The sequence below is a fragment of the Rattus norvegicus genome, chromosome 6 (genome assembly GCF_036323735.1).
Source record: "Rattus norvegicus strain BN/NHsdMcwi chromosome 6, GRCr8, whole genome shotgun sequence".
NCBI classification, from domain to species: Eukaryota; Metazoa; Chordata; class Mammalia; order Rodentia; family Muridae; genus Rattus; species Rattus norvegicus.
In genome coordinates, this window is record NC_086024.1 from 137,225,393 (window position 1) to 137,245,840 (window position 20,448).

At 49.9% G+C, this 20,448-nt stretch overlaps 1 long non-coding RNA gene across 1 annotated transcript; it reads right to left on the reverse strand.

Moving 5' to 3' along the window:
- Positions 1-657: 657 nt before the first annotated feature.
- Positions 658-5,446, reverse strand: LOC134479481 (uncharacterized). The gene is made up of 3 exons (XR_010052864.1): positions 2,374-5,446; positions 1,284-1,376; positions 658-906 (listed from the first exon to the last, which is right to left on the reverse strand). It is a non-coding gene; the product is annotated as an uncharacterized LOC134479481 (long non-coding RNA).
- Positions 5,447-20,448: the final 15,002 nt, after the last annotated feature.

Genomic DNA, 20,448 nt, shown 5'->3' on the forward strand with positions numbered 1-20,448 from the left:
GGGAATGTAAATCACGGCCTAACGATCTGCATGCAGCCTGCTGGAGGCAGCCTGGCCCCTGCCGCCAGGTCAGGATCGCCCCTCGGTTCAGATGGCATCGGGCCCTCTACTTTTAGGGTCCCTGGCAGAGGTTGGTGAAGCTGCTCCTGGCATGTGGCAGTGCTATGGCCCTGACTGTCCCCCGACTGTCTGTCCATCCCCAGCTGTGACCAGAACTGGAATCACACACAGAAACGGCTCACCGCACCCTCTACTCAGACAGATGTGGCCGGCTCCCGGACAGAATCACCGTGACTCTGGGGTCGTGCAGAACTGCCTGCCAGCCACCTGGAGCCCCGATGGCTGGACATTTGTTGAGCTCAGGCTGGGCACCCATGGGAGAAAGAGCAGGAGACAGTGCTGGCCAGTGACGTTACCCGAACCTGGCCTTTGAGCCGGAGCATAGACGACACCACAAGATGAGGGGCGCACGGCTCCGTAAGATGCACTTTCAGCCGCCCCCACACCCCAGCAGGAGTCCTTAGCTACTCTAAGTCTGGATGCCAGGCCTGTTCTTCAGGGAATACCCTCGTTTTATGGCTTCTCGGGAGAAAGATAGCTCAGGATGTAGAGATTCATTCCCCTCTGCGAGAGGGTCGTTTATTTTGACACATGTGGTTTAGTTTCAATTATTTATCATAACACTAGAGAAGGCCATGATAAAAGCCCCGAAGTGTGTTTAACTGTGGCTTCCGAGAGGGCGACAGGTGCAGCGGGCGCCTGGGGAGGGGAGGTAGCCCGGTTCTGGAAGGGGAGGGTGTGGGCAGCGTGCCTGGCCCCTGGGGAGTCCTCAGGGCTGGAAGCGCAGTGACTGTGGAGATGCTGTGTGCTGTGGGGCTCACAAGTGACATCTTGTTCCAATCCTGTCTGAAGGGTGATTGGAAGCTGAGCCTCTGATGTGCTGGGATGGAGCGTTTACACACACGCACGTGCACACACACACATGCACGCACGCACACGCACGCACGCACACACACACACACACACACACACACACACACACACACACCCCGCCCCACTTGAGCAGTATCAGCCGCCACTGTAGCCGAGGAAAGGAGCCTTTGGAAAATTCCCAGGGCTGGCCTGATTTCTCTATCCTCAGACCACGCACACTTGTCCATCCGTCCACCCATCTGTCTCCACCTGTGACACGGTTTGCAGCACAGACTCTGCTTCGGTTTCTTGGGGTCTGGAGCAAATGACTGCAGCTGGGCATCTGCTGGGTCTCGTCCACATGAGATTACCTTAGGACTTTGAGATCGCCCGGCGTAGCCATGATGACTCTCTCTGATGGACAGCTAAGGGCCCTGGCAAACTGATGAGTCAAGGGCTGGGACCTGGAGGAAAGAGGACTTACCTGAGACGGACAGATGGCAGGTGGACAGATGGCAGAAACAACCAGTCTAGGTGCTTCCTACTACAAGGGTGGGAACCGAGGCTCCACAGAGTGCAAGGATTGGCCATGGCATGCAGCAAGGGCCCCGGTCTAGGAAGCAAGCTATTCGGGCTTCCTCTGATCTGGGCACAGGCTGGGGCTCCAGGAGGTACCCCCTTTCCTCAGACAATAGTGTCCACTCCAAAGCAAGTCAAGAGCGGTGTTTCCACAGACCATGCTTTAAGGCAAACCTGGATCCATCCCAGGGGAGGCTGCACCGTGCTTTGATTTACAATGTGAAGGAAATGGTCACAGGGTTGGCGCCTGGTTCCGGTTTGGGATTCCGCACTATTCTCTGTGTACCTCAGCCCAGCATTTATTTACACCACTGGAGTGTGAATTCTATGAATAAATTTTATTATCTCGGGGCTTTGTGATGACAAAAAAAAAAACAGGAGTGCCACTGAACGGTGAGGCACCCGGGCCTCCTCATTATGCCCAGCAGGGCCGGGGGGAGGGGCCTCCAGGGAGCTTCATTTAGATTTTAATTAAACTGACTTTCTCCAAACAATTTGCAATAAATTAGTGCCAACCAGGGCTCGCAACATCTAGGTATAAGGCGCACTGGCTCTCACGTGGGGTCACAGCATGAGTTTTGCCTTGCTTGATCGTCTGTGAGTTCCCAGTGTCCTCATCGGCCTGGCCCCTGCTGCAGTATAAATGACTGGGGAATTGAGAGAAGACTGCTATGGACCCTGGGTTGCAAGCCTGGCCCGATCCCAGCTCAGCCTGGTCATCTTAGACCAAAATGGCCAGAGAAGAGACGACCCCATGCTCAGTGCCATCCAAGCTCGTTCTCCCGAGGAGCAGCAAGGGCACCCTGAGAACTCTAATTTTGCTCTCATTCGGTGCCTCCAATCCTCCATGTGGGACCAAGGATGGGGTTGGGACCAACTTACGGTGGGTTCTGAAGACAGACGGAGCACACACCTGGCTCAGGTGGGTCTCGGAGCCTCTGACTCTGGCCCTCAGCACCTCAGCTCTAGGGAGGAGAATGGCACTGTGGTCCTAGAAGAGGATCAAAAGCCTGATGTCCCTGTCAGCCCCACTATGCAAAGGGACAGCAAAGAAAAGACCTAGTCTGGGCCCGGCTCCTCAGGGCTGGCCCTCCCGCCTTACTTTGTTTTTCCAGGGCTTAGTCTGACTGAACTGGTCACCTGATAGTCTCTGTGCAGGCCATAGCCCAAGCAAGGTGACAGAGTTTGGGTTTCAGCCCATGCTTTCCTGGGCTGTGAGCCATCAGCTGTAAGCTCTCTGTCACCTGCTGTGACCGAGGTCCGGGGTGTGGGCAGTGGCTGGGTCATCTAATAGGTATGATATCTGCCTTGTAAGACAGGGTTCTGAGCCCAGTTATACAAGCCACTGTGCTCTGTAGGGGCCTCAGAGCCAGCCTTTTAGAAAGCCCCAGAGGCCAGGCTTTTACTGGGGCACATACAGGTCCAGGCTGTCCTTGGGACACTTGACCTATGTGGTAGGTGAGCGAAAGGCATCGGCCCATGGCATGTGGTATTGAGTGGTCACCTTCATCTATGCTGATGGAGTCTTGTAGGACCTCAGCAGACAGAGCCAGGGTCCCTCGTCTGGGTTTCTGGTACTCTGAGAACAATCCTGAGGGTGTCAGCTATGAGCTGCCCGTCTGGGTTCCATGCGTCCAGGCCGAATGCAGAATCCAGCACATGAGCCTGTAGCCCCCACATGGGAGCATGGCCTCCTCACCCGTGTGCGTCAAGAAACGTGGTCTGCTGGGAAGACCCACCTGGGGGTGAAGGATGCATCCCGGACAGCGTCTGGAGTTGCCTCGAGCTCCCAGAGTCACCCATGTGGGCCAGAAAGAAGCTGAGGATGTGGGCAGCCGTGACTTCAACACAGCACACTCGAAAGTAACTGAAGGGGACGGGGGAGCAGCCAAGGCAACCAGCGTCTACCCAGCGGGGGTTGTCCCTGTCCTTGCTGAAGCATCTGCTCCTACAGCTGGCCGCCCACCACCCAGTGCCATCCGGTGCCGCCGCCATCCGGTGCCACCATATCTCAAGGCAATAACGTTTCATGACAGTTTTGCTTGTGTGCAGTCACAGCCCATTGGCTTTATGGAAACAACTCTCGGAGTTTACTTCCCAGGCAAGGGGAAGGATGGCTGTTCGCAGGCACCTGGAGGAACTGCCTTGGTGGTCTGAATGTAAAGTAGGGAGGTCTACCCACCCAGCAAGCCCCTGTGTGCTTCCGTTGCTGTCGCCGGGGGCAGGACGATCAAGGCCTTCTCATTTCATGTGGAACTAATGGGGGTTCACAGACGCTCCCCTTGCCCTGCATGCCTGTTGGTGTGGGGTAAGTGTGCTGTTTGTTGGGTAGGGAGAGCATCTTCCTGGAGTGACCTTGTTGGCCTCAGAGTAATAAGAGAAGGCATCCACCGGCAGGAGGAAAGACTGGCCAGGGGTCTGGCTGTTCTCCTCCCTGTCCCTCCTCCAGTCCTGCTTCTGTTATCTGCTTGGGGACCAGAGCTGGTGTCTGTTAGGTGGGGAGGGTGGAGAGGATTGAGGAGAACCTCAGAGTCAAGTGAAGATCATTCACTCTGGGTGCATCCCACCTCCCCGTGGCGGGCCTGGAAACCTTCCACAGCCGCACAGCTGGCCCTGCCCGCCATGCTGCCCGGCCCAGCCCAGCTGAGAGCACAGACTCAATTGTGTCTGGAGTTGCGACATCATTAATAGAGTCCACACCCTACCTGTCTCCAGGCGCGGCAGGACTTTGGTGCCAACACTTGGGTTCCAGGGAGATTCTTCTCGTCACCGGCAGCTTCACATGAAGTGGCTCCCAGGCCTGCAAGGCACGGCTGGGCCCTGCGCCACCTCTGCCAGGCATTCTTCCCCCTGTGGGAAACTCCCAGCTCCTTGGTTGCCTGTGCCACACCCTCTGCCTTCTCCTGCTCTTGTCTCAACCTTGCAATGAGGCAAAGGAAGTATCAACCTTCCTGGACGGCTCCCTCAGCCTGGTCTCCATGTCCAGCTCAGTCAGCCAGAGAACCAAGTGGAGACAGAGCCTGTGGGCCAAAGCACAGCCAGAGCCAAGAGGACACTTCTATGTGGGGAAACTGAGGCACAGGAGGGGGTTGGGAAGACACTGATAGCAGCCTAACAAGAATCATGGGCTGGGCCGGGCAGCATGGTAGGGCTGAGTTGGGGTCCCTCCAGCTGTGCTCATGGTCCCCTGTGCCTCTGCCTCACTTAACCAATTGGGCACAGTCTGACACATGCTAGAAACACCTCCTGGAGATGTGCCACAAGCAGTTGTTACTTCAAGCATCATTTCAGTGCTCCCATGGGATGTGCGTGCGTGCGTGCGTGCGTGCGTGCGTGTGTGTCCACTGTATAGACAAAGTGTGAGAGCAGACCAAGAAAGAGAATGTGGAGATCCCAGGGGGTCAGGAACCCCTGACTGCTGAGCCTATGGCATATCCAGGATCGAGCATCCTCCCAGAACCCCTGACCCATCTTCCCTATGTGCGTGCATGGAAGTATGTGCATGTATCTACATACACATACATTTATGTAAACACATGTGTGTGCATGCAGAAGTGTATTGCATATACATAGGTATGCATACATTTGTGTATACTCATGTGTGTGCATGCAAAAGTGTATGCATATGTATCTATGTATGCATACATTTGTGTGAACACGTGTGTGTGTGTGTGTGTGTGTGTGTGTGTGTGTGCGCGCGCACCTCAGGCTCTAGGGCAGTCATTCAGACTCCAGGTGAAGACAGCAGTTACCGCTTAGCTGTTTGACATTGCAAAGAAGTTGGTAGCAGTGATGCGGTGGGAGGCTCTGTCATCCAGGAACAACCAGCCTTATCTGGTCCCAACGAGGCAGGTAGACTTGAGTCACAGGTGGCTTCCCAGTTCTGCTGCTGTGACCTGAGCCCTGTCCTGCTCTGCTAATACCTAGCGTGAGTGCTGGTTGAGCAGAAGCTTCTGAAGGAGACTTAGAAACACAGCATCAGAAGCTCTGAAATCCTCTGGAATGTTCTACATCCCAGGTACCCACTGGCGTCAGGAAGTGGTTCCCAGGCTAAAGCAACGAGCAAAAGCGGCCGCCCTACATGGGACAAAGATAATTTAACCGTTCCTGTCATCTAGTGGAAACAATGGGGGCTACTATCTACATCCCGAAACAAGCTGGAAAGGGCCTGCCAGGTGATGTTTGAGCAGAAATTATGTAACCTGCGGTCTGAGATCGTCAAGGGACAGCATCTTTGGACTGGGGCTGGGGACTGTGATGGGGGAGACTCTACATGAATTTCGCCTCAGAGGTATGAAGACAGTTGTGGTAAACAGCTGGGGCATCAGGGCAGTTCCTCTGCATCCTTAGAGACAGGAAAGGGATGCTTTGGGTTGGAGTACCGAACCACTCGGATTTTACTTTCGATCAGAGTGAGGAGAAGCTGGGCACAGGGTATCTTCTCTACTTGTTGAGGTCACTCCGGCTGCTGGGTGAAAAGCTTCGCACTAATGCCTGGCTCTAGGAGTGAAGCCCTGAAGATAGGTTAAAGGTAAGCTCATCAGGTACTGGGAGGGAGAAGACACAGGACAGACACTGGTCCCAGTGTGGGCAACAGTGCAGTGTGGCTGTTAGGCATCTTGGGTGGACAGTCCACACAGGTACTTCGTGGCCAGGCATAGTGCCAGTGTAGAGATCAAGGCCAGAAATAGAGAAACAAAGGCAAATGGCTACTCAGAAGCTGCCCTGGACTTCGGCAGAAAGACAGACATCTCCCAAGGCTTGCAGTGGGGATGGGGTCGGGCTCAAGGTAAATGGAACAAACAATAGAACGAAGAAAAGATAAGAAAGCAAAACAAAGGTGGAGGTGCAGTGTCCTCCCAGAGGAAAAGGGTCACTCCCAGAGAATAAAGGGCTAACTTGTGTAAGGGGAAAGGCTGGAGAGATGGCTCAGTGGGTAAGAGCACTGGCTGCTCTTCCAAAGGTCCTGAGTTCAATTCCCAGCAACCACATGGTGGCTCGCAACCATCTGTAACTGCAGTTCCAGGGACCTGACCTCAAGAGTCCTGGCCACAAGGTATCCATGGCTCACTGACATGCACGCAAGCCAAAGATCCCTCATGTGCAACATTAATTTTTCAAAAATCAGGGTAGGGGTTGGGGATTTAGCTCAGTGGTAGAGAGCTTGCCTAGCAAGTGCAAGGCCCTGGGTTCGGTCCCCAGCTCTGAAAAAAAAGAAAAAAAAATTAGGGTAAAATAGTAGTCTAGCAGCAGGTGCTAGGACAGCCCCAGGGGTTGCTGGGAAAGACCTGCAGACACACAGAGTCTTAGAACTGGTGCAACCCCAGGCAGCAGGAAGGGAAGCCCACGCTGTAGATTCTTCACCCTATAACCAGGCACCAAGAGCGGACACCGTACCTCAGGGAAAGAACGAACCAGCCAGAGTTCCCCACCAGCACACTCCAAACAGAATAAAACTGTCTTTCAAGTCCAGCCACAGAAAGCATCTTCCAAAGTACTCAGGACCCCAGGTACCGTTATCAACCTGAGCAATACAGAATGAGTTTCAGTCAGCTCTGCGGCACTGCGCTCGGGGTGAGGTCCAGGGGTAGTGGATAGCGGCCAGAGCTGCAGAGCCTAAGAGGACTGTATGCCACTACAGTGTGACACCATCATGGCGGAGTGAAATGGTCTCCCAATGAGGCTTCCTGCCAGTGCCACCCAGCAGTGTGCTCCCTCCTCTGGGGTCCTCTGGATCCCTGACTTACTTAGACAACAGGGAGCAGAGGGATCTGCGTGGAGAAGAGGATTTCCACAAAATACAGGCATCATGTCGTTGGCTGAACGCACCTTGAAGGACCAGGTCCGACATCTTCAACCATGTTACTCAGCAAGGATCGCAAGGTCTTTCTCTAATTCCAGTTGATGTGCAGAATCAACACGGAAAGCTGGCTGTGTTCACATAGTAGGCCCGCATGGTAGTGATGATGGGAAATACTTGCTTTAGCAGGTCAGTGGAACCCCCAGCACAGCAGGGCTGGTGGGGTGGTGTAATGCTGGTGACATTGGCTGTAAGTGACCCAGGACAAAGATCCCATGCCTGCATGACCTCCATGCTGCAGTCAACCTGTCAATCAATCACCATGTCACTGTCTGGCCACGGGAGATATTTTTTGCTTGCTATTGTCCCTATTCTGCTGTGGGTGTCTCTGTGCATCTCCCAGATAACAGGGGAGCAGGTTGAGGCCTCACCTTGTGGGTCACAGTGTGGTCATGTGTCAGCCTCTGACTTCCAAACTCAGCTGTCACGGAGCCACCCCCTTTCCAAGAACTTGGTCTGGAGATAATTAACTCTGATGACCTGGAAGACACAGTGCAGGTGGTGGCAAGGGTTCCCTCGGGAGAAGTTGCCGCCCATGAATGTCACCATGGGATAAATGTCATTCATAGGCATAGACACAAAGCAAGTCACCGAAGATCCACCACAGGAAATCCCCCGGTTGACAGTTTTTGAGGACGTTCAGTTTCAGTATAGAGTGAGACAGAGCTAGGAGGCTAAAAATAGTCTATTCAGCCAGTTAGTCGAGTGCCTGACATCTTACAATCTGTCATGTGCTCCCGACATCCCAGGTACTCACAGGGGCCCCCCTGGGGAGCTCTGCCCAGGTACTCATGGGAGCTCCATGCCGAGGAAGCAAGTTGGAACCATTCTTCAGAGGAAAGAGAGCAAATGGGGAGCAGAATCATCTGCTTGTGGTCTAGACAGACATAAGCCCTAACCAGTCAGCTGCAGAACCCCAGTGCTCATCCCGCAGATAGCTAAGGTCAGAGGTCTATACTGGGAGCCTTGGGTCTAACTGGCACATAGAGGTGTAGATCTGGGATTGGCAACTGGGCTGGGGGAAGGTAGTGACCCTACATGGCAGCAGGTCAGGTAATCAGATCAGAGAGGACAGGTAGATGGGGACATTCGAGCAATGCCAGCATCAATAAGTTGAGGGAGTGGATGGCTAGGGGGCAGGGGCAAAGTAGTTCTGGGTTCCCAACAAGACAGAGAGGGACAGGATCCAAACCCAGTCTGGGTCACACTCCAGAAATATGAGTGTTGTCAGAAAGGGACTTGGTTTTGTTCTTTTACAGGTACCAAGGACTTGAGTGCATTTCTGATTGACTTGAGGTTAAAGGCAGAAGAGAAAGAGGTGGGAATTAGAGATGAGGCAGTCACAGAGCCCAGCTGCACTCAGTCGCACCAGGAGAGCAGAATGAGGTCACATGTGGAACCAGAGTCCGGATCATGTGCTGTCTAAAAGAGACACTTTCATAAATTCCGATGTGCAGCGAAGGAACAAAGACCGACGTAGACGCAGAGGAAACGACCAGAGAACCGCCAGAGCTAATCTCAGTCAAAACGGCACACAGCACAAATCACGTATGTTGATAGAGGTATCAGACCTAGCACAGCCGTGACAAGCTTAAACCTGTATGTGCGCAGCCTCTGACACAAATGCACACAGAAAAACTGTTAGACACACAAGGAGACCTACCGGACACAGCTGCAATAGAAATTCAGCAAAGCATTGTTTTTTTTTTTTTTTTTGTTTTTGTTTTTTTGTTTTTTTGTTTTTTTTTTTTTTCTATTTTTCGGAGCTGGGGACCGAACCCAGGGCCTTGTGCTTGCTAGGCAAGCGCTCTACCACTGAGCTAAATCCCCAACCCCCAAAGCATTGTTAATACGTGGTGAGGGAGGAAGTGTGTGAAATCAGGAAGGATGTCAGAGTGTGGGCCCTATAGAATGGAGAGCCTATAAGTGCTTTCCAGGACACATTTATCTCTAGTCTTAAAATGCTGCCCGTTTCCCCACAAATCCAAGGAACAAATCAAAAGTCAATCTCATTCATCAGGGAAATGCAATTCTTAAATAAATGAGCCCTTGTCCCACTACCAGATTAGCCACAGGAAGAGTGCTCTAACTGATACACAGGGTGACAGAGTGGAGGGTGTGGATTCCAGACCCTGGCCCCCCATAGGACCCACTCTCATGTTCTTAACAGTAACCAGTGAGCAGCTGTGACTGTGCCAATCATCCTCTTGTAGATGACCCTGTGCATACCCACTAGGCTTTCCTTTCCCTCTGTTCCTGTGACCTGAAATGGCCCAGAGCAAGGGCTGAATCCTCAGGGTACTGGAGAGACATGCTATGGGCATGCCATGGTCATGCTATGGACATGCTGGACATGCCATGGACATGCTGGACATGCCATCGACATGCTATGGACATGCCATGGACACGCTGGACATGTCATGGGCATGCTATGGACATGCTATGGACATGCTATGGACATGCTGGACATGTCATCGACATGCTATGGACATGCAATCTGCCATGGTGATGTGAAGTGGACTAATGAGTGTCCTGCTGCCATGACTTGGAGTTCAGGAGACCATGGCACACCCAGTCCTCTGTGACCTGTACAGAGGACACCTTAGTAGTCCCTATATGACTTTCAGTAGTGAGTGTGTGAGCCTGCAGACACCCTCGTGGCCTCTGGTTTCCTTTGAGCAGCTCCTGATGAGAGCAACGGGGAGAACGAGACAGGCTAGACTCAGGGCCAGAGGCTCCAGATGCCAGCCAGGGGAGACCTGAGAGGTTTGTGTGCACTCTGTAGGCATCTCTTTATGGCCTGCCTAGAGCTCTAGGCTCAGGCTCCTGTCTAAGGATAAGAGCAGACAAGAGGAAAGCTTTCACCATGGTCCAGACCGCAGACAGGATGGGCCTGAGTCACATAAGCAACAGGTTCCTCCCTGCTGTTTCTCAGGCTCTTAAACTTCACAGTATGGAGGATACGTATAGCTTCAGACCTCTGAATTGCAGAGTAGGACCCACCGGAATCATACCCTTGCTGAAAAGATGTCAGTGCAGGCCCTGGGAGATCTCCTCCCCTCTCCCCAGCTCACATCGGAACTTGTACGGAGCCAGTCTGCAAGCCCTTCTTGGACCCGGTGGTCACCCCGTTCTTGTACCATCAGAGGTGGGGCCACATCTCCTGGCAGGGACAAAGTGGATAACTTCTGCAGGGTTTGGTTATACATCGCATCCAGCTGCCAATAACAACCACGCCAGGGTGCCAAGAGACACACAGCCGGGCCAGAAGGGAAGCACGGGGAAGAGGGTCAGCAGTGACTTGCACTTGGACCTCTCCCACGAGGATCCTAAAATAGCCAGCAAGGAAAGAGAGGCAAAGGTGAGAAAACGCAGAGGGAAAAACCATTTACCAAAGAAGTGGAATCTATTAAAAAAAAATTTGAAGTGGAAATTATAAAGTAAGAGAGCCAGCCGTGTAGGCACGGTAGCCCACACACCTGCAGTCTCAGCACAAGGGAGGCTGGAGTTCGAAGCCAGCTTGAGCTGCATAGGGAGGCCTTGCCACAAAAGACAGGAAAGGGATGAAAAGGGAGGGAGAGAGCAAAGGAGGGAAGGAGGGAAAACAAAAGCAGCAAATAGGTTTAACCTCGTTATTTAGGATTTCAAGCTTTGACACATGGAAACTACGCATCTCTCTAGACCATCCTGTGAGGTTCTGACATATGTGCACATTGTGTGAGGTACAAATCTGCACACACACATATACATATTTTTATCTCCTCTAAAGTTCACTGCTTCTCTGTGGCAGAAACATTCAAAACCATTCACTCTGGGTTTGGTGGACACATGTAGGACCCTGTTGCTATGTGTTGTCTGTGCTGTGCAATCCCAGAACTTATTTTTTGGCTTAACTGTGACTTCTCACCCCCCTGGTCAACCTCCTCCCCAACCACCCTGCTGCCCCACCCCCTGCCCTAGCCACATGCACCCCTCTTCGCTCTCCAGCCTCCGGGAACTCCTCAATTTCTATGACATCATGAGACGGGCTTTTAAGTGTCCTGTACGGGTGAGATCATGCAGGGTTTGTCTCTCAACGCCTTCATTTGACACAATGACCTGTAGCCCCATCCGCATTGCGCAGACAACAGGATCTCGCCCTTTCTCTGTGGCTGCATAGCATCCCATTCTATGTGCTACGTTTTCTTCCTCTGTTCATGAGTTGACGGACATTGCTAGGCTAATGTGAGCCACAAACACAGTGATGCAGGTGTCTGATGTGCTGCCTTCCTTCGGATGGATACCCACTGCAGGGTTGCTGGATCACACGCTGTTTGGATGCTAATTTTTCAAGCTATTTCCTTCCTTGTTGTCATCGTGGTTGTGCTAACTCACAGGTCCACCTAGGGCGTGCAAGCACTCCCCTTCCCCACACCTTTGCTGTCACTTCTCAATTTTTGCCGTTCCAGTGACAGTCATTCTAACCCGTGGGCAGGGCTAGATCATTGTAGTTTTGGTTTGTGTTTCCCTAATATTTTTTAAACCAGTTTTTTAAAAAAATTAATTTATTCTTTTATGTTATGAGTACAGCGTTGCTGTCTTCACAAACACCAGAAGAGGGCATCAGGTCCCATCACAGATGGTTGTGAGCCACCATGTGGTTGCTGGGAATTGAACTCAGGACCTTTGGAAGAGCGGTCAGTGCTCTTAACCACTGAGCCATCTCTCCAGCCCCAGTGTTTCCCTAATATTGAATAAATGTATTTTTTTCAGGTACCTGATGGTCACCCATTTGGACTATTGCCCATTTTCAAGTTGGTTTTTATTGCTATTAAGTTATTTTACTCTTCACATGTTCTGGTATTAATCATCATCAGCTGTGTGATTGGTTGGTACTTTCTTCTTGTTTGCAGGACGGCCTTTTCAAACGGTTGGTTGTTTCCTTTGTGGTATGGAGGCTTTGTAATTTGACGTGATCCTGTTTGTCTACTTGCTATGCTTTTGGGGTCTCCATCAGAGAGACATTGCCTGAACTAACGTTTTGACATTTTCTCCTAGTAATTCCACAGTTCCAGACGAGGAAGGCTCAGCATATACCAATCAACAAATACAGTGCACCCCATCTACCGAAGGGATGATAAATGTCATGATGCTCTCCACAGACAATGATGAGGAGGCCTCTATGGAATGCAGCATCAGCACAAAGTAGTCTTAGGAGAAATGTGCCTAGAGACAATAAAAGCTAGACCTCGCAAGCCTGTGTCTGCTGTCACACAGAGCACGGCAAGCTGGGAGCTAGAACCTGACAAGGTCTCCAGGTCACACTTATTCCATGACAATGAAAGTCCTGTGAGATAGAAATGAAGAGAGCCAAACCAGAGAGGATGAGTAATGTTGTTAATCCTCAAAGATGACGGAGTGACCGCATGTGTAAAGAATCCCTTGAAGACAGCACTCAAGATGACCACAACCAAAAAACCCCAGCAAAGCCACAGTGCACAGACCCAGGCTGATGGTGGCTCTTCCACCTGCCACAGTAACCTATCTAAAAAAGAACTTGACAAAATAAAAATCACTTTTAATTGCTATGTCAGTAGTAAAGCAATTAGGAAGAAGTTAGTTAACGGAGTGAATGATTTTTACAGCCGAAAGCATAAAGCAAGGGGACAGGAGTGGAACAGCCCACGGAGGAAAGGGAAATACTCCATTCCCAGGCTTCGAGACTCAGTGCTGCTAAAACATGCACACTGTCCCAGGGGATCAACGCAGTAGTCCCCGTAACAACGCCCAAAGAACTCTTCTCAGAACTAGAAGAAACAATCCCCAACTGTGTATGGACCCACCACCACCACAGAACCAGACAAAACCCAACAGCTCCCCCAGAAAGCACAAAAAATAGGGCAGGAGACAGTTCACCTGACTTTAGACTATAGTACAAAGTTCTAGCCATCAAACAGCATGGCATTAGCTTGAAAAAAAAAGAAGGAGATTTGGACATTGGAACGTATCAGACGGTCTAGAAGGAACCACACAAATGTGCTAAGACTGGGGGCAGGTAGGCTTTTCAACAAATGCTGCTGAGAAAGTGGGATGTTTGTGGTGTACAAAAGGATGAAATCAGACCCAGACCTCACCGGCTACAGAGATCAGCCCCAAATGAGGTGGGACCTGAGCAAACATTGCTTTAGATATAGTAGCACTATGGGCTAAAGACTGAGGATAGGCAAACAAGATCAGAACCAAAGAGCATAAGGGAACAGAACAGGGTGGCTTACCAGGGAACACCCTACCACGTGGGCGGGTGTAACTGCAGCCCAGCAAGGGGGAAAGAGAGAAAGTGCTGAAGCTGTGTTTGAGAACTAACTATTAAGAACTTCTAAAACCAAGAGAAGGCACGGCTTACAGATGTGGGAAGATCTGCAAGCCCGAGCAGGATTGAAACAAAGGAAACCACACCCGGTTACCTTATGGAAAACCCCACTGGAAACCAAAGGAGGGCGAGCTTAGTGGTAGACTGTGGGCTTTGCCATGAACCCCTACATCGGGTAGGGAGCTGTAAAAAAGATGCAAGGAAATGATACATTGTTACCTTTCCAAAGCTAAAACAAGACTGAAAGCTGAACTCGCGCTGAGTGGGAAGGAAGCAAGCTGCAAGCTATCAGAACGACAGTCTAAAGAGCAGAAATAAAAAAGCTTGCCTGTCTGAATTCCCCATCAGCGGAGCCCCTCCAGGCAAAGCAGCTCTCCAGAATTCACCACCATGGGCTCACATTCATGAAATCCTAAAAGCAGTTCTTCCAACAGGAGACAGTAATCCCCAGCAGAAACAGGAGATGTCCCCAGAAGCGAGGGGCACTGGGAAGGTGCATCTGTCAAGAGAGACAGGCCTTGCCTGTGTGTCACACAACAATGGAGGAGGCTGGCGAGACCAGCGTGGCCATGAGGAAGGAGGGTGTGGGATGAATGGAGTTAACTGTTGGGACACTGTGGCAGCCTTGGAAACTGGCCAGGTCTGTGTTCACACTGAGCTGCCATGCATTAGCCAAGGGTGAGTGCCGAGAGAGCCCGGATAACCACCACCCCAAACCACGATAGTGTTAGAGCTAGCAAGTTAGGACAGGGAGAGTGGGAAGGCAAAAGGACTTCATTAATCTCCAAGAAGCTAGGAGGCGAGAGGAAACGGAACATGAATCAGGGGAGTCAAACAGAAGGCAGATGTGAGATGACAGTTAAGACCAAAACCTTCAGAAGCGATGCAGCCTGCAGCGGGCTCATGGCCCAGGGAGGAGGCTAATAAAGTTGGACGGAATGAGAGAAATAAAAGCCAAGTGTAAGGCGCTTAAAGGATGCTTCCCGAGTCTAAAGGTATCAAAACAGGCTGAAGGAAAAGTAAGGGAGGGGACGGTAGCACTCGTGACCACGAACCAGGCAGAGCAGGCAACAGTCAGTCGAGGTCAGGTGGGTGGGCACAGGTGTGTGCCATGCCGTCCGAGCTTTGAGAGGCTGCTCCAACCCCCAAGAGAGTACCAGTAATGGGAAGGATGTGGAAACAGAAGTGGAGGAGACAGAAAGAAGGGAGAAGCCCCGCTCACACAGGAGGCTAACTTGCCTCTTGGTGGTTGATTTCTCGAGCAAGCTCATCCGTGAGGAGGCAGAATCCGCAATGTCGCAGCTGACAGCCTGACCTAATTGACAAGTGATACAGACCACTGCACCCGGCTCGGCTTCCTTTCAGCATGTGGGAGGCCGCCAGAGCCAGGTGCCACCTCATGAAGCTGGTCCCCCCGGCTCTGACGGCCACAGTGGCTCACGATGTGGTCTCCGCTCGTCTCAGGGTTAAGCTACACACAGTAACAAAAATAGAACTAGAAGAGGCCTGGCTGCTTGGAAGTTATGCCTGGATCCCGTGAATCGAGTCGCAGAAGAAAATGCAAAAGAACGCAATACCTCTGATACCCCAGGACAAGGAAGGAAGTCAAGTCTGGGAGGGATGATGTCTACAGTAGAGAGGACATCGACAGCCCAAGCTCTCGGGTGTTGAGGCTGGGAGAGGCAGAAGCTGCTGAAACACATGGAATGAAACAAAACTAGGAATCGGGGACGGAGCTGAAGGTGTGTGAGGGAGACCTGCTGCTTCTTTAAAAGTGTTCATAAAATATCTGTGTCCTAACTGTGATCTCGGTGGGGAAACGCAGATAAATGATCTCAGAGACTTTTTTTTTCTTTTTACGAAGGCATTAGAAAGATGAGGACACGCTTCATAACTTTAATAAACTTGGTGACCTAAACAGGCAGATTCCCCTCTGCCTAAAGCCACAGCTTATCAAAACTGACAGGCAATACTTAGTACGACCACCTTAATGTTTTTTAAATAGTGTCTGTTATTAAAGTGATTTCCACCGATAAAACTCAAATCTCGGTTATATTAGTGTGTTTCCCCAGTTGCTAATGAATGATTTATGCAAACACCCCTAGAGCAGAGAGAACTGTACTGGTCCTGGCTCATGCTGTAAGACCAGCTCCACCCTGATCCTCGGCTGCCCACAGACACTGGGAAAAAGGAGAATAAAAAAACCCACCTTTAAGAACATGTATAGGAAAATACTGGCAGGCAGAGCCCTGTGATACATAGAGGTTGTGATACACAGAGGTGTGAGGGGTTATCCTAAGAAGACAGAGCACGTGGATGGGATCAAACCCCAGGATATGAAGGACATACCTCATGAGTTCATTGTCACAACTGCGGGGTTGCTGATTATCGGGAGGAATCAACAGTTGGGAAAACGTCTTTCACTGGACCTCAAACGGTTGCAGTGGGGCCAGAGAGGTGGCTGGGCTGGCACAGCGCTTGCCTCGCAAGTGCAAGGATCTGAATCTGATTCATCAAAACCCACATAAAAAAAGTCAGCTGTAGATGGGGCACGATTGTCATCCCAGCCTAGGCAGGCAGAGACAGACAGATCCCTAGGGCGCACAGGAAGTCAGCGTGGAGTACTTTGCAGCGAGAGACTCTGTCTCTAAGAAAAAGCTGACAACTTGAGGACCAAAAGTTGTTCTTTGGTCTTCATATGCATGTGCACACATGAGCACATGAGTGTGCACACACAGATACCAATGGCGAGGACACACTGGATGGCGAGAAGACACTGGAAGCACAGAGCAGTCACCATAGGACTAGGAAGGGGACAGGGCGGGCAGAGGCCATTTTCACTCTCGTTCAACAGTGTGATTTCCCAGTAAATGCATTCAGGCCCGAACGACACGGGAACATATAGGAGAGAAACCATACAGTGACCATTATGGAGAAGCTCTGGTGAATCAGTGGCAAAACCATGGCCTGACTCAAACCCTCCAGCCAGAAGCACATTTAGCGGCAGCAGCTCCTGTAGCCTTAGGCATCGGGACGGCAACTGGAGGATGAACAGGGTAAACTGACTGTTTGCAAAGGCTCTGGAACACCTAGGAATAAACGTGGGAACAGGAGGGGCAAGCTCTACACTCAAAATGATAGCATAGTTATACATATATAAAAAAAAGCCACAGAAACAGACTCGGCAGCATGGCGAGACGACAGTCTGGATGGACCACTCTCCTGGACAGCTTCGTCTGTGTGGGCGTGATCGTTAATCCTGACCAACACAGAGAATGGAGTCTCCCTTGAGAAAATGCCTTCATGAGACCCAGCTGTAAGGCATTTTCTCGATTAGTGATCAAGGGTGAGAGAACCCATTGTGGGTGGTGCCATCCCTGGGCTGGCAGTCTTGAGTTCTATAAGAGAGCAAGCTGAGCAAGCCAGGGGGAGCAAGCCAGTAAGCAGCACCCTTCCATGGCCTCTGCATCCACTTCTGCCTCCAGGTTCCCACCCTGTGTGAGTTCCAGTCCTGACTTCCTTTGGTGATGAACAGCAGTGTGGAAGTGTAAACCCTTTCCTCCCCAACTTGCTTTTTGGTCATGATATTTTGTGCAGGAGTAGAAACCCTGACTAAGACACTCAAGTTCTTTGTGGTGGCCCCTTTCAGCATTTCCTTCTCCCCTACCTTCATTGCCCTGTGACTCCCCGTTGACCTGCAGAGCTCCTCTCTACCAGGGACTCAACAACCACCATACTAGGCTAGGACTAAGACTGGACAACAGCAATCAAAAAACAGAATACCCAACCACAAAGATGAGACCAGAGAGCTATACCAAGAAACACTCCACATATTGTTACTCCAGTGCTCAGATTCAGGTACAAAAACACAGACTTAAAGAACCAAGACAATACTCCTCCAGAGGCCAGCAACCCTACTCTAGTACGCCCAGAGGAGAGCAATTTGGCCAAAGCACATGACGAGGACTTTAAAACAGCAATTATGGGTACATTCAAGGACATTAAAGAGGATATGAATAAAGGCCTTAATGAAGACTGTGGGAAAAAACAGCTAAATTAAATAATGAACATAATTCACAACATTAAAGTAGAATTAACGGAGAAATAGAATCACCAAAGCAAACCAAAACTGAAAAACAAATTTGGAAATGAAAACCTCGGGGTGTGAAACAAAGACCTTAGAGGGTAGCTTCACAGACAGAGTGAAAGACCTCAGAGGGTAGCCTCACAGACAGAGTGAAAGACCTCAGAAGTAAGCTTCCTCAACAGAGTGAAAGACATGGGAGAGAGAATTTGGGGTGTTGAAAACAAGGTAGAAGAAGAAATGGGGATCTGAGTTAAAGGCAATGTTAAATCTAAAAATTCCAACCACAAAACGTCAAGGACATCTGGGACCCCGTAACAAGACCAATATCTACAAATAATAGCGCAGGGTAAGGAGAAGAAACTTAGACAAGGCAGAGGAACTATTTCTTTTTTTTTTCTTCTTCTTTTCGGAGCTGGGGACCGAACCCAGGGCCTTGCGATTGCTAGGCAAGCGCTCTACCACTGAGCTAAATCCCCAACCCCAGAGGAACTATTTCTAACGAAGTCGCGAAGTAAATGTCTAAAGGAGGAGGTACCTATAAAGTTGCAAGAAGCACACAGAGCATCAAATAGACAGGGTTAGAAAAGAAAGGCTCCGTGACACATAATAATCAAAACCCTAAATGTATAGGACAAATTAATAAAGCAGCAAGAGAAAAAGACCAAGTCACATATAAAGGCAGACTCTTTAGATTAACACTCAGCTTGTCAATGGAGACTCTAAAACACAGAAGAGCCTGTGTGGACATTCCACAAACTCTTCAAGACCAGAGATGCCAGTCCAGGCCACTGTTCCTAGCAAACTGTCACAATAGAGGGCAAATGGAAAACACTCCATGACAAAAACAAATGTAAGCAAGTTCCAGCTCTACAGAAGGTACTAGAAAATGAGCTTCAGTTTGAAGAGGTTGACCACACCCAAGAGGACACAGGTAATTGATAATTCTAGAACAGTTGGTCAAAAGAGGAGGTGGGGTATAAATCCAAACCAAACCCAAACCAAGACGTGACCTGAATCCTTCCTGGCCACCGTGGATTACAGCTGGGCGCTAACAACAGCAGAAATGACAGGAAGTACACAAACTCGCGGAAAGTGAGCAGCTCACTACTGAGTGAACATGAAGTCGAGAAAGAAAGCCGGGAGCATGCCCAATTCTTAGTTCTAAGAGGCAAGTTCTTAAGAGCCTACAAAAGACAACATGGAGAACTAGCTCCTGTTAATTAATAACTTAGTGACACCTGAAAATGGAAAAAAAAAACAAGGAAAAACACAGAAAGATGAAAAAGAAATAACCGAACTCAAGGTTGAAATCAGTGAAAAAGATACAACAACAGGGGGTTGGGGATTTAGCTCAGTGGTAGAGTGCTTGCCTAGCAAGCGCAAGGCCCTGGGTTCGGTCCCCAGCTCCGAAAAAAAAAAAAACTAAAAAAAAAAAAAAAAGATACAACAACAGAAACAGAAATCAAAGAAACAGAAGAGGTGGTTCTTTGAGGAAATCAAGGTTGACAAAGCCTGCGACAAGTCAATCAAGAGAAAGAGAAAAAGAGCCAAGTTAGTTAGACATCTTAAATGGAGAGAAACTCTAAGCGTTTCAACTAGCATAAGGAAAGAGAGAAGGGTGCCCACTCTCTCCATACCTATTCCGTCTGTACTTGAAGACATAGCTAGAGCAATGAGACAACTGAAGAAGCAAACGGGAAGGAGGAAGTCAAAGTATCTGTATTTGGAGATGATATGATAGTATACACAGTTGACCTAAAAAATCCACTAGGAAACTACTACAGCTGGAAGGCACCCTCAACAAAGTAGCAGGATACTGATTCAACGTTAACACACACACAAAAGAACAGTAGCCTTCCAGGATACAAAGGAGAAAGAGACTAAGAAAGAAATCGGAACATTACCTTTCACAATAACTTCAAAAAAAAGATCTTGCGATAATTCTAGCATCTAGCAAAGCAAGTGAACAAAAAGAATTTTTTTTTTTGAGAAAGAAGAAAGAAGTTGAGGAAGATAACCAGAAGATGGAAAGATTTCCCACAGTCTTGGATTTGTTGGGTTGGCACTGTGAAAAATTGACATCCCATCAAAAGCAATCTAATGCAATCCCCACAAAAATTCTAACGTAATTCTTCACAGAAACTGGAAATATCAACTTCAGCTTTAGGTGGGAGCACGGAAAGCTCAGGATTGCTGAGACAATCCTAACTAATGAAAGAGCTGCTCGGAGTATGTGAGATGGTGAATCTCACATCTCAAGCGTACCACAGGGCTGCAGAACTAAAGCCAGCATGACACGGGCATGAACACAGACGCGCTGATCGATGGGACAGAGTCGAAGATACGGAAATAAATCAGCGCACCTATGGGTACCAGATTCCTGACAGGGAAGCTGAAAATACACAGTGGAGAAAAGACAGCATCGTCCACAAATGGTGCTGGCTAAACTCAATGAGTTGTCCACAAAAGAATGAAATTAAATCCACATCGATCATCCTTCACAAAAACTCAACTCAAAACAGAGCAAGGACCTTAACACAGGACCAGGTACCCTGAAAAAGCGGGGAATAGTTTGGAGCTCGTTGGCACAGGAAAGGACTTTCTAAACAGGATGCTGTCAGCACAGCCACTAAGATCAACAACTAGCACGTGTGACCTCAG